Genomic DNA, 21,356 nt, shown 5'->3' on the forward strand with positions numbered 1-21,356 from the left:
GCTCTGATAGCTGAATGACGCAACCTTCTTGACAGCTTGCCCCCGCAGTTTCTTACCAGCACAGGTGAAGCTAGCTCTGATAGCTGAATGACGCAACCTTCTTGATAGCTTGCCCCCGCAGTTTCTTACCAGCACAGGTGGAGCTAGCTCTGATAGCTGAATGACGCAACAAGGAGGTGTGGCCTATGGCTCGGAGCCGCCATTCTGCGATCGTTTATTTCGCGGCAGTTTGCTGTTTGCATTTAATCATTTCGAGATCAAGGACGACCGCTTCATCACTGCCGCGTTACAACTAATGGCAAATAAGGAGTGAAACATCCTTCGTCGAGACGAGCAATGGTGGTTGGCGTAATGCAAGCAAAAAAAGAGAGAGAGAGCGGCTAATAAAAGAAAAGAACAAATTTACGGCAAAGAAGCAGAAGCATCAGCAACGAACAATGAAGGCTAGCAGGTCGTCTTTTTCGTTTTCTTTTTGTTTGAGACTATGCGAAAAAAGTATCGATTTATATTTTTGTGCCATTTACATTCTTTAAAATTGTAATTGAGTGGCACACGTTTTGTAGGGAACTGCCTAATGGCTGTAATGATTTATCTCTACTATCATCATCCTTGATATGTAAAAAATAAGTGTAGGTTATTTCGAAGCCGGCAACATACTGTACTCGTTTCAGTCGCACCCGCCGTGGTTGCTCAGTGGCTATGGTGTTAGGCTGCTGAGCACAAGGTCGCGGGAACGAATCCCGGCCACGGCGGCCGCATTTCGATGGGTGCGAAATGCGAAAACACCCGTGTACTTAGATTTAGATGCACGTTAAAGAACCCCAGGCGGTAGAAATTTCAGGAGTCCTCCACTACGGCGTGCCTCACTATCAGAAAGTGGTTTTGGCACGTAAAACCCCGCAATTTAATATTTTTTTTCGTTGCAGTCATTTCTAAACAAGAAATAAATTTTCATAAACAAGGAATATGTAAAACTGATTTAGACTCTACGATATGACACCTGGACACTGAATAAGTTAAGATGGCGCGAACAAGACAGGGCAAGACGAGGAATAGCTCAAGCGCTCCTGTGCCTTTAATCTCGCCAAAATCAACATTTGTGAGGCAACAAAGCCAGCGCATCAAATATGACGGGTTAGACCTTGCGGGCCCGGAGTGTGGCCTTGGTCTATATTGACGTGAAGACGATCCTCCTCTCCCTCCAAATGAAGAAGGGCTAATTCCTCCCAGACGCTAACAGGAACTATGACGCCACGGAAGATGAGGTGGGGTAATTTCATATTGGCCATGTCTCCTCCCGGCTGAAGTTCTTACAGAGTCTAGTGCTTAAGCTACAAACGGGTACTCTGGCACTAATTTTTTTTTGCGGGAGCTGGAAGCATGGCGGTTCATGATTATATTGCGCTTAGTGTTACAATGACTAAGCGCAATACACTTAGGAACGTCCACCAGCTAGCCCCCTTCCCTGCTTTACTAAATGGCGGTTCAGTCAGAATGACAGTGATCGGGTGCACATAGATTTCTTTAAAGTTCGCCCCCCTTGTTTTTCACTTCAAACATAATTTGTGCCTGCGCTATTCTGAAAAAGTAATTGCATTCTAAATCCTAAATTTTACAACTATCCTGCACATGTGCCAAATCATATTGCCTTGCCGAGTTTCGAAAACTACGATTGCTTGGAAATTTACAAAGACCGTACCGTAATCAAGTGTTGTAAGAACAATTCAAGATAACTGTCAAAGTTAAGAGAGAGAGAGAGAGAGAGAGAGAGATAAACGGGGTGGGGAAGCCAGGGAGGTTAACCCCATATAGTGATAATATTAGTGATTAGCCTATGCGTACGAAAAGAATCAAATCGGCGCACGCACTATTAGTAGCTCTACCGAATACTGCTGACGTCCATGCTGTGTCTGATGATGGCATATACTGTGGGTAACATTGTTTTCGTAGACCACACGACAGCACGACGACGACGATAGAGTGGTGACGGCGCGAGGACGAGACTGGCGCAATACGAAGACGGTACGACGAAAAAGGAATGACGTCAGAGTGCAGACGATGAGCGACACGACGACATAAGGAATGACGACACCGTGAAGATACTGGCACGACAATGGCTGTGGGCCTGCGCCTTCTACGGCAATAGCTCGCGCTGGAGTTTGCATTCGATACGCTCGAGGGAGGAGGAGGAGCAAAGAGAGAGAGAGGAATATTCACTTGGACGGCCCAGTGGTGTAGTGGCTTTGGCGTTGCGCTTCTAAGGCCGAGGAGCGGAAATCAAATCCCGGTTACGGCGGCTGCAATTCGATGGGGGCGAATTGCAAAAAAAAAAAAGAGAAGAAAAGAAACCCGCTCATGTATGGTGCATTTGATGCACGCGAATGAACACCGCATGGTAAAAATTAACCCGGAGTTGTCCACAACGACGTGTCTCGTAATGATATCTTCGTTTGTGGCACGTAAAACTCTAGACTTTATTTATTCAATCTTAAGTTTTCCGTAGGCGATATTCCCGTAAACTAGTGGTGAATTGTTTAATTACCATACTAAATATAGTGACGCAACTATTATTGCATTGTTTCTTTTTTCACGAATGTACACTTCACGGCAAAAAAGAAAAAATGTAAACAAGTTGTTTTAATTTTTTTGGTGTAGAATGCTGTCTTAACTTCAGGTGTTGACGACCATGTTCGGTGCCCATTCGAGGGTATTTCATTCCTCCTCCGAAGTACTAAATCAGGAAGTAATTTAGTTCGGTGGGCAGAACTCCAATTTCGCAACTGCGCAAGAGACAGTTTGCACACATTCACTGTATATATATATATATATAGGTTCGGCAGTACCGCTTAGCGCTGTTAGGTAATGTGATCTGGCACTGCCACGAGTCGCCGCTGGACAGGCGTCTGGGCGCGAACGTGGGTCGAACTTATTGGCTTAGCGCCGACCAGCTGGCGCCTCGGCTAACTAACCATTCGGGGTCGCGCTAAAACCGTTCAGCATTCTGGGAGCTGAAAGCGTCCCGAGCTGCTCACGCGATGCGCATTCTCGGAAGACTCATTTGCGAGAAAAAGTCTTTCTGACTGACTGTTTTTCATTTGTTGTTGTTCTTTAAAAGGCTGCCCATCTCAATCGCGATGCGGCCATAACTTGAAGAGAGTGTATTTGGTGTTAGCAAAAGAGCAGGAACACCCATTTACATATGAAGCACGTGCGTATACGAGAGTTCCCAAATTCTGAAAACTTCGAGAAAGCCGCTGAGTTTCGCTGACCGGGCCACGTGGTAAGCCGTTTCCCAAAGTTCCCACCGCGCCTCATCGCATTAAGCTTGCGACTAACTGATTGTGCTGCATGTTACTGTTGAAATGAAGACAGAGCACCAACTGCTGGCGATAAGCAAACGGTATATCGTAGGTGGTGGTGGTGGTGGTGGTGTTGCAGCAGGAGGGGCTACCCTGACATACATATTTGGTCCTCCTATGAGTGGTCCGCCTGATTCTCCTATGAGTGTCACTATGTGTGTCACCAGGTGTGAAACAGTCTCGTGTGAAGGCAATCAGTAGTAGTTGCACTCTCTTCCCTATTGCCACGTCACGAATTCAAGGTTCCGCCATCGCTCATTGCGCAACACCTGGCTCGGTAATATTAAACCTGGAAAACGCTGGCGCACTAACGCAATGCCTAATGCAGCACGCATCTCAACTACGAGCAGCCTAGAATAGCTGTCATACTATTGACGCTGTTTCTCTGAGTTTGTGCGATCATTACAAGTGTTGCGGGTAGCGTGAACGCGTAATTGTGACGTACCCGACTGTACCCAACTACACACATATAAGTCAAGGCGAAGTCAATTCACGACCGCGTACTCTGGTAACGTACAAAAAAGTAAAACGCAGAGGGATACATCCGAAAGAGTGTCGCAGCACCTGATTTTGCACCGAGACTCCCAACAACAACAACAATAAAAACTAAACAAGCAGCCCTAATGACGATATACAGGTGATGTATAAAAAAACGTGACGTGATATACAAGTCTGAACAGTAGACCGCTACACAATAGAGATGCGTAGAAGAAAAGGGAAATCAACACATGAAAATGAAAGAAACAAAACTAGTACATACCGCTAACAAATTAGGATCGATCTAACTGGAAAGTTATGGACTTCGGGACTGAGTAAACGTAACCAAGGAGAGGCATGCGTTTCTCATGAAATCATGCGGCTGCTGTCGCTCATTGTCAAAACGACCTTTCGTGCTTCTTCAGCCACAGCAATCGCGTTTGCAGAGGCCGCAGTTTCCGAGACGCTGCACACTTTTCGTGCAGACAGAGCGCTTGATTTCGCTGACTAGCGAAAGATTCGTGCCGGAGACGAGAAGATTCAGTTTGGTTACGGGCCGCGCAAGGCTTCTAATTTTCCCTCGTAACTGACATTCCCCTTCTGCTCGCGTCTAACCATGTTTGGCTACGGCTGCTGACCTGATGCTGGCTTGATTGTCGTTGTTAACGTGCCTGACGCGTTTGCGCTAAGCCTTTTCGAATATACTTATCCCGCCCATTTTGTGCGACATGTTTTTGTGTAGTGTCTCTCTCTATCTCTTTTTTTTTTATACGCTGACATTCATCTTGGCTGATGCACCCCAGTGAGCGATATCTGGCGTCTTGTTTGGCTTGATATATCTATAGCTGTAGGTTAAGTTGATTGCCCCCTCAGCGCTTTTTCGCGACGTCGCTATCGTCGTGAGTGTCTGCGATAGAGCGAGATTAGTGCTTATTCGGCGATTCATCCATCCTGTCGTATTCGCTGCGGGCACACTTACTTTGTCGCATAAACGACTGATTGGATTCTCACGTCTTCGGAGAGGAAGCTCGGTCGGTTCCGGTTCCTGTTCAAGATTGTTTGACGCACGCTAATTGTCTCCAAAAACAGCTTGCACATATAAGGCTGAGCTAGGTTAGAGCAGCTCCGTATGGCTTCCTATTGGCCGAGTCAAATCACGTCACGATTGCGTCAGGGCTACACAATCAGCGCCGCTTCTTCCCCTGGTGGCAGACGGCGTAAAAGCAAGCCACACATAGAACAAAAGCGGCCGTCACGTCACGGTCTTCTCCTTTCCACCCTCCGACCTTCGTTCTCCTGACGGTTCGACTGATGCGAATTCGTCTGCCTCAGCCGGGACCCCGCAAATGACACCCCGCAAACTCGGATGGTTTCAAAGGTTGCCATGGTCGTTCTTCCATTTAAAGCTGACTTTGTCGCCAAGGGCAACCAAAATGAGCACAAGGCTTAACAATACGAACGTGCAGGGCCGGTTGAGATAGCTGAGCCTGAGCAACCGTCTGCGGTCCCGGAGCCTTACGCGAAACCGGTATACACTTTCAACCTGACGTGTAGGAAAGGGAAAGCGCTTGTGCTGATTTCCCGCAATAAATGTTCTTTTACGTAATTATAAAATTACTCATGAAACAGCGCACCAGGAATCGGCGAGCTTTAGTTTCTGCGATTTGACCCTTTGTATTTTTTTGAAACAGCCATCCGCCGCGAGGACGGCCCGATAGCATTCGAAAAGGAAAAGATGAAATTATGTGGTTTTACTTGCCAAAACCACTTTCTGATTATGAGGCACGCCGTAGTGGAGGATTCCGGAAATTCCGAGCACCTGGGCATCTTTAACGTGCACCTAAATCTAAGTGCACGGGCGTTTCCGCATTTCGCCCCCATCGAAATGCGGCCGCGCGGCCGGGATTCGATCCCACAACCTCGTGCTCAGCAGCCCAACACCATATATCCGCTGAGCAACCGCGGCGGGTAGATTCGAAAAGGAGACTTATAACGATCGCTCTCGGGGAGTCGGTTAAGTTCTGCGCCAGCTACGACATAGCATTCAAATCTAAATGAGAAGCCGGGAAACAGACTCGGGCACGGAGTTCGAGCGAAGGCCATAACACAGGGCTTCTCGTTTGGCACGTGCACAAGCCCCTACAAGTTGAATGCGAGGCACGTGCGCTATAGCTTAGTGAACACCAGCATGATTGCGCAAGGCCTGGTTCACACTGACCCATGACGTCAAGCTACCTGACCCGAAATTTTCGTTGCTGACGGCACGAAAGCGGTGGATTCGAAATCACCACGGCTCACTCGGGCGCATGCCCACCAGATTCTACGACAGTCGGGTCAGGTGGCATGACGTCATGGACGGGAGTGAACAGCAGACCTTGTGCCAACTAGGTGTTGGCTTAGCTGGAAGGGTCGCGCAAAGGCGTGTTCATCGGAAGCGTTCATCGAAAGATAACTAGCGCACGTTTTTTTTTGCTTGGATTCTCGCAAGCACCTTCCATAAGTATGCGCCTGCCTGCCACGGAACCTCGCGCTGCGAAATTTAAGGAATGCACGCTAGACGCCTTCGTTGAAGCCGCGGCTGTCGATGCTTGTCAGGGACGTGAAGTTTTCAACGGAAAGACGGGGTGGGGCCGTGCCTGGAGGTGCGCCAGCGCGCCGCGCATCCCAAGGCTGCGCGGTCTTGGCGTTGCGCGTGCTGTGCTTAAGTAAACGGGATGACGCTGAGCTTATTTGCGCGCAAAGCGTGACTCGGTCGCCTTCGACTGCAGAACGCCACTCTTGCTTGTATTGCTTACAACTCTCAAGTCCAAAAGCGCGTAATGCTATTCGCAGGGAAGGCGTGCCACTCCCGTGCGCATGCGCGTGGAGGCTTTAGTGTGCGTACGGGAGTAGGGGTGTGGGGTGACGGTGCTGGGAGGGGGAGGGGCGAAGGAAATGGTTTCGATTTTGCCCACGTACTTGCCCTTCGTACGCCAGAGTTCTGATAAAATAATGTTGTGGCATGTTATCTTTCGTTTATATCGGGGAAACGGGGTATTTCTTGTTAAAAATAAGAAAGGAAACGCCGGGAATTTCTCCCTAGTAAGAGCTGCAACGCAAGATGGAAGTCTCGGCATGGTGACGTAATCATCTCTTTGCACAACAAAACCGCCCCTGACGTAAAACACCTGAAGGAACGCAGGGAATTCCGCTTCGGGTTGCCTCCACCACGCGGAGCTGTTTTGCTTTTTATTGCCAGAAAGGTGAGGCTCTGGTCAAGAGATGGAGGTTGCTACGGTGACCTAATCAGTGAAGTAGATATTTGTGTTTACTCGGTTGATAAATTTGAACAGCACTGGTAACAGTGGGTCATTACCTATGGTGTCCTACAAATGAGCACGAAAGAGAGAGAGAGGGGGAGAAAGAGAAATAAGGAGATGAGAAAGAACAGTGAGGTGAACCAGGTTGCACCCGGTTTTCTACCCTACACTTAGGTAGGGCGAAGCGAGAACGAGGTGAGTGAGTGAGGGAAGAAACTTTGTTGTGAATGCCTGCAGAACGGTTAGCCTTCCCCTGTTAGGGAGGCGTTACCGTGACGCGGCCATGACGTCTTCGCGGCGTGTGGCGCCTCTACTTCGGCCGCGGCCGCACTACTCCCTTTGGTCGACCGCGCCTGCCCCTCTTTTGGGTTGGCAGCCTCCCTCCGGTTTCGCTCGGTCGTTGCCTTTCGAGGGCCGCCGAGATCTGCTGGACGGCCAGGGTTTGGACATCTTGGTCATAGCACCTCGTTGCGGCCTCGAGCCGCGGCGGGATCGTTGTTATTGTTGCAGCTTCATGCGGATTCTTAGCACAGTCCCAAAGGATGTGAGCTGCAGTGGCTCTTTCCTTTCGGCACACACAACACAACGAGGTAAAAAAAAAAGAAAGGAGAAGAATTGATGCTCGCGTGCTCGCACAAAAGCGTTCTCTGCACATTCAAACGACCGCGACGTTCTGGGGAGGTATTCTGTAAGAGTCCACCTAGTGGACTGTCAATTTCGGCCGCTGCTGATTGGATGCAGGTGTACAAGAGAGGAGGAGTCAAGCGGCCCCAGCCAATCAGCAGCGGCCGAAATGGGCAGTCCACTAGGTGGACTCCTACAGAATACCACCCCTGCTGCTGATTACGACAACGCCGCGTCCGCGTCCTGAAGAAACCAGATGCGAAAAAAAAAAATCGCAGCCTGCGGCTTACGTTTATGGCAACTAAAGTGAAGCGACCAGGTATTCTCAAATACCATGGCGGCGCCCCGAAAGGCTCACTCTGAAATCTTCCCGTAATTTGAATGCTTTCGGGATTACTAAAGTGATGTCTGTGGAAATAAGAGATGGCGCATATCCCATACCTTGGGATAAATAGTTTGTTATTCATTTATTATTTGGATCATTGTCTATGTTGTCCTACAAATGAGCACGATAGAGAGAGAGAGAGAGAGGGAGAAAGAGAAATAAAGAGATGAGGAAGAACAGTGAGGTGAACCAGATTGCACCCGGTTTTCTACCCTACACTTAGGGAGGGCGAAGCGAGAACGAGGTATAAAAAAAAGAAAGGAGAACAATTGATGCTCGCGTGCTCTCACAAAAGCGTTCTCTGCACATTCAAACGACCGCGACGTTCTGCTGCTGATTACGACAACGCCGCGTCCGTGTTCTGAAGAAACCAGAGGCGAAAAAAAAAGAATCGCAGCCTGTGGCTTACGTTTATGGCAACTAAAGTGAAGCGACCAGGTATTCTGAGATACCATGGCGGCGCCCCGAAAGGCTCACTCGGAAATCTTCCCGTGATTTGAATGTTTTCGGAATTACTAAAGTGATGTCTGAGGAAATAAGAGATGGCACATACCACATACCTTGGGATAGATAGTTTGTGATTCCACACTAGTACACACAAGATATCAAAGTACCGAACAAAATTTTTTTGCAGAGGTAATCGGCAATAATATAAGCACACAAGATATAAAAATACCTAACAAAGTTTTTTGCAGAGATAATCGGCAACAATATAAGCCAACAGCCAAACACTACTAGAACGCTGTCCGCTTTACCAGAGCATGGGTTCGCTTAGAAGTGCATATGTGCTGCATTTAGAATATTTATAAAACACTGGGTCATTTCAGTGCGTAATTCCGTAAGCAACAGAACCGTTATAGAGCCCAGTACTAGCGATAGCACATAGGTGGCTATACATACAAGCCAAGTCGTGATGAGGCCGTTGTTTCAAGCGGCGTGGCGCCGGTCGGGATGGGGACTACGGTCCTCCTCTCCCTTCACCAGAAGCCTCACCCGTAACCACTACAGTGGGAGATGGTTGCAGGAGAAGAGAAGCTTGTCCTTCCCGACCGTTCCAACAGAGCATGCCATCAGATGCGTCACTATTCCAGCGACACAACACGTGTGTCTCAAGAACCCACATACAGGGTGTTTCAGCGAACACTTTCAAGACTTATTTGAAGAACTACCAGTGGCAGATGGCACAGTTCTAGTCCATGAGCTGGTCCACTCGACGAAACCGACATACTCATAATGGCAAAGCCTTTAGAGCAATTCAAAGAGACAGGGACTTGACAGAGACAGGTCCCGTCACGTCACAGAGGCACATCTCTGTCACGTTCCTGTCCTTTAACGCGACAGCGTTAAGGAGCTCGTGTCGCAGAAAAGCCAATGTCTGTGTCGGTGTCGGCGGCGTTGGCCGTGAGCGATAAATGCCGGCAGGCACTTCATGAATTAAAAAAATTACCGACGATTAAGTTACTTCCTAATGCGAAATTTGAGCGCAGCAAATAAGCTGTTTCACCTTTTGGATAGATTGAGGCAAGGAAATCGAGCAACACATGTATGCGCTATCACAGAATTTTTTTTTATTTTTCACACGTATTCCTTTAACAAAGACTCCACTAACAGTTCTTGACAGTCATGAAGGAAGCTTTGTACAGATCCGCCGCCACCGATCTGGCTCTCTGATTGCCACCGCACAGGGGTTGCATTGGAGGAGGAGCGAAGAAAGGAATTAAGTTCGAGCCGGCGCTTTGACAACGGGAGAGTCGCAGGAAGAGGGGGGAGGGGGGCGGCGTGTACACCCAGCGGCAAACGATGGGGGCAGAAGCGCGCGCAGCAAGCGGACAACACGATAAAGGGAGGAGGGAAGAGATAGCAGCGACTGACTGATGCCGCTGACGCCGATAGTGAGTCAACCCCAGCTGCGGAGTTGGTTTCAGGGACAACGCCGCCGATGCCGACACAAACAATATGATACCCTCGCTTCCGCAGCGCTAAGAACCAGGTCTAGCCGTGGGAAGGTGGTCACGTATTCGTCGACGTGCCGGGGCCTACGTGAAATAACCGGCGCGTCGGCAACTGAAGAGCACCCTATCCGCCACACAAGAACAGGAGGGGGGGGACCCTTTCCTCCTCTTTCTGCATGGCGGCGACGGTGTTCTATGCAGTCACGTTATCTTGACTCTCTAGCGGCGTCAGCGGCATCCAGCGGTATCAGTCGGTCGCTGCTAGCGCTGGGGGGATGAAAGGGGGGCGGAGCTGGTTGCGAGGCCGACGACAACGCCGACGACGACGCGAAACCCAGGAACGGACGCCAAAGAGCTGCGCTCTAAAACAACTTGCAAGATGGGCTGGGTGAGAATCGAACCAGGGTCTCCGGAGTGTGAGACGGAGACGCTACCACTCAGCCACTAGTTTTTTTTTTATTACCGGCTTGGCAAAAGAAAACGATGCTTCAAAGCGGTACAAAAGCGCCTCTAGTGAATGCGGTGTTCCCTTATAAACGAGCTGTTTCTAAGGCTCAGGCGTGCGCCGCTTGCTCAGGTGCACGTTTCGTTGCCGCGCCGAACGCTGCGTTGCTCGACGCTGCCTGATGCGGGGCGCCTGGTAAGTGATCGCTGCGCCGTAGCCCATTGTCTTACACCCCTTGGTGGGTCGACGGGAACGCTGTCGCGTTCCACTCTTGAAGGCGAAGCTTAAGCGTCCTCCAATTTTTTGAATTGCGCTAAAGGCTTTGCCATTATGACTAAACCATACCGACTAGCCCAAGAATCAGCCTTGTTAAGCCGACATTACTCGCCCAATCAATTAGAATGTATAATCGAATAATCAAAATAAATTTCATGAATTACTTTTTAAGCTAAGTACCTTGTGGCCCCTATAGCAATTTACAAACTCCAGCGGGTGAGACTGCAAGGCGGATACGCTTGAAAAGAATTGTGCGATGACACGTTCACGATACGCGCTGTCAAACTTGCGGTAAAAATGCAGATTCGTTCCACTTACTTTCTTAACAAACGTTCGTTTTATGCATTGAATCACAAAAAGTAACTGGAACGCCAGTGCATTTCTCCGCAAAGCTCGGGAACTCGAAGCTGGTGTCATCCTGAGAATTCGTTCCAAGCGGATCCGCCTTGTGGTCTCCCCCGGTAGAACTAGTAAGTTAAAAACTCAATTAGTGAATTTTCGTTAATTAGTAGATTGTGCATTTAATTTTTTTTTGTGCAAGTAATGTCGACCTCGTCTGCTTACCCAGCTCGTGGACTGCAATTGTGTCATCTGCAACGGGCAATTTTTTTTTTTTAATTCGATAGTGTTCGCTGAAACAGCCGGTATAACAGTTGCCAGTCGGCGAGGTACGCAACTTGGTTGCGGAAGAACACGTGACCTTTGAATCGGCTAGCATTCGTATCAGCAACGACAGACTGACCGCTAGCTACCTACCCTGGACAACCACAAAAACAGGCGGCGCGCAAAAAAAAAAGAAAATAAAAAGAAATGAGAAAATGAAAGGCATTCCGTTTTAAAATTCAAAGAACCACACATTCGGAAAGTCGGGACATTATCAGACGTGTTTTCTGGACCCTGGCGAAGCAAACAGGCATGAAGGCGTTATTCGTAGGAAAAGCACAATTCGCGGCGGGATCACCAAGGAATGAAGTTAGAAATTGCCAATGCTAGGCCGTTTTTACGTGGGTCCATAACATCGCGAGAAAGAACAATTTTACGAGAAATCCTTCGTTTCGAAGTTATTTCCCTCCCTTATGGAGGGAAATGTCGCTGGTGCGCTTGTATTTAGGTGCACTTTACACAGAAATTCATTGTTGGATTTTAGGCGAGGGTGTCCGAAATGGCTTCCCTCCCAATTTGTGTATTGTTTCGGGGCGACGAATCCCGTCATTTGGCTTTGACTTCTGAATAATGCATAGTGTCACTACCCTTCTTCTACGATTTCTTGTTATCATCGATGCATCCATTTTCAGTTACCGGAAAAAAGGAATACACGGACACAAATCCCCACTCCCAAATCCGTAAATCCCTTGAGCCAGCTGCCTGGGACAAGAATATTGTTTCACACTTTGGTTTGAAGTAGAAAATCAGGTAAAAATAAAAGCTACTCGGTGCCGAACATTCTTAAAAGAGGCTCTCTTCCTAGCAAAGGGTCGGGAAAAAAAAATTTCCGACTCCCTGACATTTTACAGCATATTGATTGAAGCGGCGCGATATCTACCGAACGCGAAAATCCGGAGATGTCTAGCCACATCTTTTGTCCAGCCCTTTTATTTTTCGGCTTCATCTTACCGGCACTTTCCTGCCTTCCTTGATTGAAGTTATTGAGGCGCGCAGCTATTTTGCCCCCTTGTAAGCCTCGAAACTGGAATTTTCTGCGCAATAACAAAAACATTAAAAAAATAAAAATAAATATCAAATGGCTATAAAGGTGCATGAAATTTTGCCAAGGAATACCTGATTGGTCCGCATTCACTCGCTTTCGCCGAACTCTGCACCGAGCATGTCTTCCTTTTATGTTCACTCCTAGCTTAACCCAATCTCAAGGGCACGTGGGCTCCTTATTTTGGCTAAAAAGCTGTCTCCCCCCGCGTAGGTTGCTGCGTGGTGATGTTCCCCTTCGTTCTCCTTCGTCTAGACGGCGGAGAAGGCTCGAAGTGTGCGCAGGGAGTGGCGACAACCTCCAACACCTCAAAGTGAAAAATTTGATTACATGCCCCCCCACCCTCTCTTTCTCTCCAACCTGTCCCTTCCTCTCATCTTTTGCTCACCTCGTCGCTTTTGGAGAGGGAATATTGCTTCGTGGCTTGTTCTTTGAACTTCCGGGCTACATACACGGTGGACGGGTTTGCACGATGATGCGCATAATTAACGTGATAACCTCTGCTCTGTAGTGTACGCGCTTTGTTCGTGCTTGTTTCCCTTTCTTTCTATCTCCCCCTTCTACTCTGTTTCTCTTTTTATCCCTCTTAACCCTTCCCCCTGCGCAGGGTAGCCAACCGGAACAACCTCTGGTTAACCTCCCTGCCTTTCTCCGCATTATTTTCTCTCTCTCTCTCTCTCTCTCTCTGAAGAAGATCTCGCGTTTGATGGCCCGGAACATTCACTTTGACAAGTGTGCTCGGGCAGCGCATCTCAGAGGCCGGAGAAGCGATACATGCGTTACTTGCCCGTATCGGTCTAAATACGTAGCCACTCCGTAGTGAGTGGCTGCGTATTTTATGTGCATCTTCGCAAGAAGCGATGGCTTCGATGTTTTCTCCCATTTCATTCTGTTTATCCATTAACGCCCTTTGTCCTGAGCAGGGTGACGAATCGGATGTGCGAATAGTTGACGTCTCCCTTTTTTCCCTTCTCGTTTCTTTCTCTCTCTGCGCTTACCGACATTTCGTTTTTAGTAAAGCTTTGCAGCAACACTGAAATTTTTTTCACGCGAAGGAAAATTAAGTTTTTGGCCTCTTTGCTCGTGTGGTTCATGCACATTAAAAAATAAAAAAGAAACAAATGTAAGGAAAACTTAATGTGGTACGCGTACATCTTCATCCGACACGGCGGCGACCATTTTGTCAGTGAGAGTCAGAGGAATTGCATTTCCTTCTTCTTCTAAGCTCAGTTCAATGCCCTGTTAAATTATCGGCTTAAATGAATGCGCTATGCCGTGTACTATACATTTTATCGCACTTAAAGGCCACTAACGTTCACCGCTTATCTACAGATTCTCCTGCGCATATTGTACTCGATCTGTTAGACCAACGTTGATTTTCCATCCCTTTGGTGAAATCAATAGAACTAACGTGCTGTTATATTTGCAGGTCTGCGCGTTGCAGACAGGTTTATGATTCCGGCTCAATATACGCAATTATTATATCATGATTTATTGCTTGAATAAGCAGACACAGACATACGCCCACTAGATACATTATAAAAAAAAAAACAATGTATTTGCTAGTGGTGGACGAATATTTCTTTCAAGCTCTCTATTTTAACGAATACTCATAGACATTGCTGCAAGTGGCTGCTGCGTGTTGCTGTGTTCCCGAACAGGTCTTATACATAAAAAAAAAAAACATTACGTGTCCAATTAGGCAATGTTGATGGGGGATATCGTTTTGGATCGGGCAACCATGCATTCCGTGGCATAGACGGATTGAGCAATTAAACACAAGTAAAGAAAAAGAACAACCAACATATGCCGCATGTGACATAACGTATATGTACCTAAATATATATGGGACCTCACGGGCACGCCAACGGTCAAAATCGCTTGAGTCTCCGTGTAATGGCTATCGCAATAGTAAAAAAAAGAGCTTGTCCTACCAGCACTCCTGGTTGAACACACTACCGTGGCTGTAGTCACTTCAGGGTGGCGTTCCAACCCCATTTGTTGACATGGCAGTGAAATCACACCGACCGTTCAAAATTTCAAGCGTCATCTATCGATCGACTTGCAACTAAGCGCTATCCGCCATCTTGCCGAAGGCAGGGCAAAACGAAACTGTTTGATTTGAATGCAGCAGCTACAATCGTAGCTGCTGCATTCACGCTTGCTTCGCATATAACAGCGAACTGCAGAGAAGAAGAGGTCACCACAGAACAAGCATGAGTGCAGCAACTACACGCATAGATGCTGCATTCCCGCTTGCTTCGCATATAGCAACGAAGAGCAGAGAAGAAGAGGTCGCCGCAGAACAAGCAGGAATGCAGCACAGCTACACGCATAGCTGCTGCATTCACTCTTGTTCTGTGGTGACCTCTTCTTCTCTGCTCTTACTTGCCACATGCGAACCAAGAGGTTCGCGGCAACACGGGCAACAAGCTTAGGCTTATTTTTTTCTCGTCAGTGCGCCACGATAAAATCGACAAATAAAACGTAATCCGTATGCTAAACAGCGCCCAATGGCGACGACGTTTTCCGTCTCGTTCGGTCGCGTTAGTTTTGTGCACCGTCTATAAGCTTCCCTCCTTCCCCCAACCCTTACTTTCAGCCCTTAATTTTTAGAACACGTCAGCTCCGTTTTGCATTAGCGCGCAAGCTGGACAAATGCTCAGTTCTGCGCGGAAGATTGTTTGGGAACGCGAGCGCCTCTTGAGCTTATCGGAGTGCAACCGTCTTTCGTTTCGCTTTTTAGTGGAGCCACTGCTGTTTTACGTAGAACAACCTGATGGATTTTTGAGTAATCATTTTCGCTGCTGAAGCATAAGTTCTCGAGCGCAGTGAAAATTGCTCCAAACATTTTCGAGGCAAAAATAAAAGCAAAGGAAAGTTCTAAGAAGACGGCCTGCGGTGTTTTCGAATATTTTACTTTGATCCCCACTGGAATAAAAAGAAAACGAAGGAAGAAGAGCGTTTTAACACGTTGTCATACGTCTGCAAATGGAACACTTGTTTAGGCGATTTACTATTGGACAAGTCAAGACAGATCCGCATATTGCATCACAGCAGATTTCGCCACATTATATATATATATATATATATATATATATATATATATATATATATATATATATATATATATATATATATATATATATATATATATATACGAAAGGGTGAGACCGTATAACATTGGCGCACACCGCTCTACTGGCGTTTACACCGCCTCATCGCCAGCATATACAGACAAACGAGGCTCGCATGCTGCAGCCTTAAGCGGCACGTCGCTGCTTCACCAAGCGGCGCAGTGTTGAACCACGTGCGAGTTCGTTTTCCGCACTCCCATTTCGAATTTGATTAGCGCGTGTTTGTTCATTCGCTGCACTCTGAGGTATCGAGGAGCTGCTCTACACATTGCTCCTATGGCACGGACCCTTTAGCTGGGTTGTTCATGTTATGGCGCCGTGCTCGAAGTGCGGAGCGTCGGTAAACAGCGAAGACCTGAGTGTTTAACGGACGCCCGCAGCACAAAAGTGGTGCGAGAATTAGGCAGTGTAGTCAACAGCAAAAGATTGCGGGATACGGGATACGCGAACGCGTGGCAAAGCGACCCTCCTCCCCGTCTAGCGGTGAAGCCCTGGTGTCGAGACCGACGCCTGCACGCATGCGCGTCTCTCCGAGACTGCAAGCGTACATGTTCCCGCGCTTCCTCTTTGCGCGCCCCGGCGATATCCGAATGTAGCCGCGAGGTAGCGCCTCTTGCGATATGCGCCGTGGCGGCTTCGACGGGCAGAACTTCGTTTATGCAACGGAAATCAATTGTCCATATTTGTCTTGCCGGTCTCTTTCTATAGAGCGCGTCTTCTGCCACGCTCTTCTGCCATAGAACGCACCGTTCGTAAAAAGAAAGAAACAACGAAGATTGGCCACGAAAAGGTGCAGCCCAGAAAAAAAAAAATTACTTGTGGCGTTCGCCACCGGGCCGGCCCTATACGCGTAGTGCGCGCCGATGGACGCGCCACTGGTGGCGGTCATGCGCGGAACACACGGGAGGGGAGACAGGCACACGCCGTAGTTTGTTGTGTCGTTGATAGTGCTTCTCTGTCTTATTCACGTTTTCAGAGCAAAATAGGCAGCACCCTTCGCATGTGTGGGGTGGCCAAAGCTTCGAGGAATCTCGAAGAAGAATTGTTGCAGGGTGGGGGGCTCAAATAACAACTACTCCGTGCCGACGATACGTTTCTAATCATTCCCCGCAAAGCCTCATCAGCGGGAGCAACGGTAGCACAAACTAATCGTCCCTTCGGCGGGAAATTTCTCGTTCTCATCCTTTCCTTTGTCTCGTCGTTATTCTTTCCCACTCGATCATAGTTAGACGCGTAAGCGACGAAGTTCGTCTGCAGTGCAGCATGCGGTTTAAAGGCATTTCGCTAAAGTTCGGAATGCCGTTTGCCGCTTATATTGTTTTCCGCTTCTTTACCGCGTTGCGCTACCTAGGCAGCACGAGCACAATGTGTTATGTGTTAAAGCTACTGAAGCTTGCAAGAACTGAAATTGTTGGTTTTATGTGGCCCGGTAAATCATCGCACCAGCTGTCGCGCACTTCATGTTTGTAAATCTGTTTTATGCGTGGCTACGCACATGTTTAAATGTTGCTAGTTGCTCCCTGCATAACTATTGATTCTTTTGAGTTGCGAGGTTTTCACCCTGCCTCGTTTTCACCCTTCCTCGTATAAATCACGCTCTGTGGTATCGGAATGATGCCAAGCAAGTGCTTCTTTAACAGCTTTACTTTTTTTCGCCCGAGGGCATTTTAGATATCGTGTTTTCTTTTTCGAAATGTGTTTAGAAAATGGGTAGTTCAGGGGGAGAATTGCTAATAGTTGCTGCATATGATATTTTTGCCCCATTTTTTGCTGAAAGCAGACTTAACTGAAAGCAGACTTAACACGCCGAGCGATTTGTTTGTTTCACAACGTAGTACCTTCTTGCATGTGAATTTTGCACTCAACTGAATTCTTTCTTTTTATGCTTACGCTGCAGAGGACTAAACCCAGCCTTGAAGCCAGCGCTCATCTACTTGGACTGGCGCTGCTCTGGCTTTAAATATATCATGCGGCACCTCTCTCGAGTAATATAAAAAAAGTACTGAAAAGTTAGTCAGACTTTAGATTTGTACGTTTCCAAGCAGTTCCCTTGGGGAACTTAAAATTGCAAGAACTGCAGCGGGAACGGCAGTTCATGGGCGTATGCAGCAGAATTGCATCGGCGGTACAGCACTAACACGCGCTTTTATTAACCCGTGCGTTTGGTGATTTTGTTGACTAGTGCACGCGTTTCAATCAATAAATTCGCAATTACTCTTCTTGAGGCGACTTAGACTGCGCTTATTCGGCGATGTCACATGTATTCATCGGCAGAAAAAATCATAACGGCATATGCAGACATCGCACCGTGCGGATTTGTTTGACATAAGTCTGCACTAACGACGGGTGCTCATTATTGAGGCACAGAAGCAGCATTGCGGCAAGGGTAGAATTAAAGAAAGCGATCGAGAAATCGCATTACTGAACAAAATTTATCGGCTAGTTAACATGAGCTACACTTCATGTAAATGGGGTTCATGGCGTTTGGCTGCATGACACACCTGGCCCGTATGTCGACCATTTTGTCCAAAACACCGGTAACATCGCGTTCATACCCGCTCCCACAGAGGTCATCGTCTTCCCTACAGCTGTCACTGCACAATAAGTCGCCTGGCACCCGAACAAAGGAGAAATCGCAGCCGCGAACTTCAGCCATCCTTGCTGCAAGGGGTTGTCTCTGCTACTGGTATATATGTATATATATAACATGTGTATATGTATATATATATATATATATATATATATATATATATATATATATATATATATATATATATATATATATATATATATATATATATATAACATGCGTATATATTTGTTTCTCAGCTTCGACGAACAAGCACCACGCTCTCTGTCAAGTTCTGGCTAACATCCTGCACGCGGCCCGTACTTCCTCATTTTTTAGCAGACACTGACCCGTATAGGGAGTCCTGAAAGGTGACGTTATCCGTGACGGAACTGTAAGCGGCCCACTGCGTGGGCCACACACAAGCCTGCGGCTGAAAAAAAAATGGCAGTGGCTTAGCTCGGCTATGCCAGGATATACGTAGCGAAAGCTAAGCCTTGGTTAATCGTGATTGCAAGTGCCGGATAGACTGGCCATTCCGTCAGTTCATCAGTCGCCTGATCTGGACAAACTGGATACGCGGGGAGACCAAACGCTCGGCCACGTCGTTTAACGGTGGTAAACCGGACGGCATGGATGGACACTTATACCCATTGCTTAGACTGTATAGCGGGATCTTCTGTTTCCTTAAACTGGCTCTACATGTTGAGCAAGCACCTGCCACGGCTCCCCGTTGCTCACCCCACTCGGGCACGGCTAAAGCTAGAGTTGGACGCATGGCGCTAATCACCGGTGTCAAGTCTCGTTTATGCCACTGCCGCTCAGAAACGTCCCAAACGAAGCCGAACGGATTGTTCGTGAAGTCGGTTTCGAAGCTCCTGGTCGCAGTGGCACTCTGCGCTACTCGAATCGCATTGTCCGTTCTACGTCGAGCAACTTCTTCCTCGTCCAATACACTCACGGCCTGACATGCCGCCTTTCGGGCCGCGTCACTGTTACGCCTATTCTCTAGGCGAACGGCACGTAGTCCTTCGGTTTCTTGGGCCCGCTGAAGTCTCTTAGTCGCATTCCATGGTTGATCATGGGCCGTCTTCAGTGAAGCAGGACTCAGGTCTCTCCTCCGGCTGCTGTCGCTGCTGCTTGCGGTCGAGACATCGGAGGTTAAACGAGCCCGTCTCGCGGCGGCATATTCACGGCGTTCAGCCAGTCGTTCGGCGAGCTGTTCGTCTGTTTCCTGGGCGATTCGTTTCCTCTTCATCTCGTTCCGGTGTCGATTCCAGGCCTCCTCCTGCTTATCAGAATTGCCGCCCTCCATACTGCCGCTTTAACTGAGGTTGCGGCGCACGCCAGCTTTTTTTTTTCGATCCTCCGACGTGTTATCAGGCATGCGACGCAGCTGGCGAAGCGAGCGGAGGCGAGCGCAACGACGAGGAACGCGGTGTGGCGTCATCCCGAACGGCGGGTGCGGAAAGGCGCGGCGCTGCGCAGCGGTGGAACACCTGTGGCTCGGTGCTACTAGTGGCGCATGCGCAGTAGTGACTAGGGAGCGAGAGAGAGAGAGAGAGAGAGAGAGAAATATCCGCGGCGAGGCGCGCGTTGTGACGTTATGTGCCTCCTTGGAGCGACGCCCCGGCGAAATGGCAAGCTCGCGGCCAGTATAACGTTCGCTTTAAAAACAAACGCACTATGTGCAGCGATGTCTGAGATGGTGTCAAAAACGCTCCCCACATCGTCACATTCACCGGCACTGTCGTCGCCGCCGCCGCCGCCATCACTGCCCCTTCCCTCCCCCTTCCCTCTAGCCGCATTGACAGCCACTGTCGTTGCCACCATTGCGTCGCGACTGGCGCCGCTGTCATCTGCTCCACCTTTCTTTCCGCGAGATGGAAATATGACCGCGTTAAAACATGACTTGAGAAAGAGAAAGAAAGAACTTGGGAAGAGAAAGCGGAAGTCGGGGGAGTGAAGCTAGAGACCGCGGTCAGCTTCAGATTTGAATTGAATTATGGGGTTTTTATGTGCCAAAATCACGATTTGAGTACGAGGCGCGCTGTAGCTGGGGACTCCGGATTAATTTTGACCACCAGAGGATCTTTAACGCGCACCCAATGCACGGAAGACGGACGTTTTTCGCATTTACGCTTTCATCGAAATGCAGCCACCGCGGCCTGGATTTGATCCCGCGACCTCGTGCTTCGAAGTGGGTTAACTGCGTTCATGTCTAGTGCGGTTTGTAGCGCTTTCTTAAAGCGAGAGCTTTAAGTACCCCGTTGAGAAGCGAGCACCGCGTAAGTGGCGTTGAGTGGCAGTTGACCATGAGCGAAACGTGTCGACCAATCACAGCACGCGCCGCGTGCTTTCAACCAATCATAGCGTGGCGCGCTAAAAGAAGAACCAGAGAGTTCATGAGCGCAGCATTCCGGGCAAGTTGGTGATCCATTACTCAAGTGATATTGCCTGTTTTCTTTTCTGACGTCCGTGTCATTTTTTGTTGCGCAATATCACTTGAGTAACAGAAAGTGCACATTCGTGCATAGCGTTCGCCGCGTTTCTCGGTAAAGATTACGGTTGCATAAGCTGCGATTTTTAAAGCGAAAGCTTTACTCGCCGCGAACTTGCGATTTCGCCGTGGCAGTGCTCCGAGGAGGCACATGAAGTCACAACGCCGCCTCGCCGCGGATATTTCTCTCTCTCTCTCTCGCTCCCTAGTCACTACTGCGCAAGCGCCATTAGAAGCACCGAGCCACAGATGTTCCACCGCTGCGCAGCGCCGCGCCTTTCCGCCACCGCCGTTTGGGATGACGTCACACCGCGTTCCTCATCGTTTCGCTTGCCTCCACTCGCTTCGCCAGCTGCGTCGCATGCCTGATAACATGTCGGATACTCGAAAAGGAGAGCTAGGGTGCGATCGGAGATGTTTGTTCGGCGCGTTCGTTCGGTTACTGACCTGCGCGATTGGCCTACTCCGCGCCGACGTTGCCAGCCGCGGGGCAGAGCCATATTTTTGGTGACGTCAAAATGATGACACGCTCCTGTCAATCATCGTGCGACCGAGCATTTTGTCTGCTAGGCGCCGAACCCGGCGGGAGTTGGGAAATTTGGAGCGATCATCGCTCGTTACAAGACCG

Source organism: Dermacentor variabilis, chromosome 8 (genome assembly GCF_050947875.1).
Source record: "Dermacentor variabilis isolate Ectoservices chromosome 8, ASM5094787v1, whole genome shotgun sequence".
In the NCBI taxonomy this organism is placed as follows: Eukaryota; Metazoa; Arthropoda; class Arachnida; order Ixodida; family Ixodidae; genus Dermacentor; species Dermacentor variabilis.